We start from the raw sequence: 2743 nt of genomic DNA on the forward strand, positions 1-2743 counted from the left end.
CACCCCTGGGCAGGTGGGCCTGTGTTGCATAAGAAAGCAGGCTGAGCAGGGGCTAGAGGAGTAAGCCAGTAAGCAGCGTTCCTCCATGGCCTGCGCTCCAGCTCCTGCCTCCAGGTTCCTGCCCTGAGTTCCTACCTTGGGCTCCCTGATGAACTGTGACCTGGGAGATATAAGCTAAATAAACCCTTTCCTCCCCAAGTTGGTAGTGGTCAGAGTATTCTGTCACAGCAATGAAGAAACAAACCAGAACAAATAGTAAGTCAAATTACTTAGTCCTGGGATTTAAAACAAATTATTTAGTTCTGGGTAGCCATGTTCATTCTGGGTATATAATCAATCCTCCGTGTTTTATTGACTAACCCTTTCTCCACCAGTATTATAAATTTTCTTTTGTTTTTTATTTTATGTGTAAGTGTGTTCTGCCTGCATGTATGTAGGTGCACTGTCTGCCTGCAATTCCTGCAGAGGCCAGAAGAGAGTGTCAGATCCCCTGGAACTGGAGTTACAGATGGTTGTTAGCTGCCATGTGGATGCTGGGAACCAAACCCAGGTCCTCTGTAAGCGCGGCCAGTGTTCTTAACCACTGAGCCATCTCTCCAGCTCTAGTACTATAGGTTTTCAAGCCTTTGTAAACTCCCTTCTCATCTATAAAGAACTGTCAGCTAGAATTTTGACCAGCTATCAAGGATTATCTGTCATCCTTCCCCCCCTTTTTAACTTTAAAAAAAAATTTATTTTTATTTTATGTGTATGCATGTATTGCCTGCATGTAGGTAAGTGCACCTGTGTAGTGCAATGCCTGTGGAGGTCAGAAGAGACTGTTGGATCCCCTGGGACTGGAATTATGGACAGTTGTTAGCTGCCATGTGGGTGCTAGGATTCAAACCTGGGTCTTCTGCAAGAACGACCAGTGTTCTTAACTGCTGAGCCATCGCTCCAGCCCCAATCCTTCCCCTTTTTAATTCTGGCCTTTCTTCAGAGATATCTACCTCTGAGTTGCAAAAGCCCCTTCACATCTGGCTACCCCATTATCCGTGGTGTCCCTGGAGCACATCACTGGGGGGGGCACAGTGGCCCCTGGCTACATGGGGTTCAGACAGCAGAGGGGAGATGGACGTTCCCTCTCTTTGAAGTTCATTTTCATTCCATTCCTTGGTACAAATAAACAGCCCTCCAGCCTTTGCTTTGTCTCCCACTGCTGGGCCTGGACCATCCACTGTGGCTGGCTAGAGAGACAACTGCCCTGCAGAGGTTCTCACTGCCCCTCCAGTGGCCTGAGGTCTTGTTCTGGGCCGGGTGAGTCTGGTTGACATCTGTGCCAGGCAATGCCTGGGAGGAGGCTCCTCAGTCCCCTGCTGGCTCCCTGTCTAGAATCCCAGATGGAGGGCTCAGGGCTCAGGCTCAGACATCAGATTCCCAGGACCTGTTCTTCAGCCACCAAATCTTCTGTTGACAATGAGTTTGAGGACCGTGGGCAGCCATCATCTTAGTGAGGCTGTGGGTGTTCTGATGACAGCTTTTTGAGCTCTGACAGTTTTTACCCTAAGGAACAGCACCTCCCACTGGACAGACATACCAAAGGTGCTGAGTACTGACTTACCAAGGCCCTTCTCAAGATAACTAGACTTCATCAAAGCTGCTTAGCCCCTCCGCCATTGACTGCGCCTCCCCAAGACCACTAGCCCTGACCTGCCACAGGTTTCTGTGCATCCCTGGGCAGTGCTCTTTCCTGTCCTGCCCACCCTTCTTGGCCTGATCTGCCCTCCACTTCTCCTGTCAGAGGTTAAAAGGAGAGGGACTATTGGAAAGGGAATAAAGGGGGTAAACTGTGGGGACTGTGTGCAAAATACGTGGTTGGTACATTTTTTTTTTTTTAATTCAACTTAAATGAAGAATCTGAGCGCACAAAGATGTGAAACTCAAGCAGGTTTTCTGTTCTGTCTTTTTAAAATCTAATTCTGACCTCTGATGTTTGGAAGGAAGGGGTATCAAAAATCTATCAAGCATCATCTTATCAGTGGATAATTTAAATCTTCTAGGCAGGGCCTACTCCTCCCTCTGGAGTCCAGCTGCTTCTGGAAAAAGCCAGAGAGCCCTGGAATTCAGTGTATCTGGGGGGAGCATGCCAACATCTACAGTTACATGTGCACGTGAGTGATTTTGAAGGTAGAATTTCAGAACGTGTTTTAGTAAGAAGCTTGAATAACAGATGGGTGGAGGCACACCTCCAGCTGAGCAAGACACTGCTCCTCCCCTCGGGAGGCACACCCAGCCCAGCACTCAGGGCCGAGGAGCATTTGTTAAAAGTGTCAATTTTAGTTAAAACTGGATTCCTCCCACTCTTTCAGTGGTTTGAACCTCGTGACCAGGGTCAGAAACAGCGGAGGTGAAGGGAGGAAGCAAAGGCACCAGGCAAAGCCAGACCGCACTGAGGTTTGATCAGTATATTGGCTCCACGATTTATCATTTTACTCAAGGGCCAGAAAAGTAACCAACTCAGAAAGTGACAATAAAGAGCTGTTAAGTTCAGAGCCGAGATCCAGATGTTCAAGTTTGCTAGATTTTAGGCAAAACAGTATTCAAATCGAGAGCATCAAAAAAAAAAAAATTCTGCCTGTTCTCCAGCCCCTCTTCTGGCCACAGAGGCAGGCGCAGAGCTCGCCTGTACGCTCCAAACCGGGACGGGTCCAGGAGGACCTGCGGGGAGCAAGGAGGAGGGAGGAGGGGGAGGAGGGGGAATGGG

The sequence above is a fragment of the Nannospalax galili genome, unplaced genomic scaffold (genome assembly GCF_000622305.1).
Source record: "Nannospalax galili isolate Female #2095 unplaced genomic scaffold, S.galili_v1.0 scaffold1579, whole genome shotgun sequence".
In the NCBI taxonomy this organism is placed as follows: Eukaryota; Metazoa; Chordata; class Mammalia; order Rodentia; family Spalacidae; genus Nannospalax; species Nannospalax galili.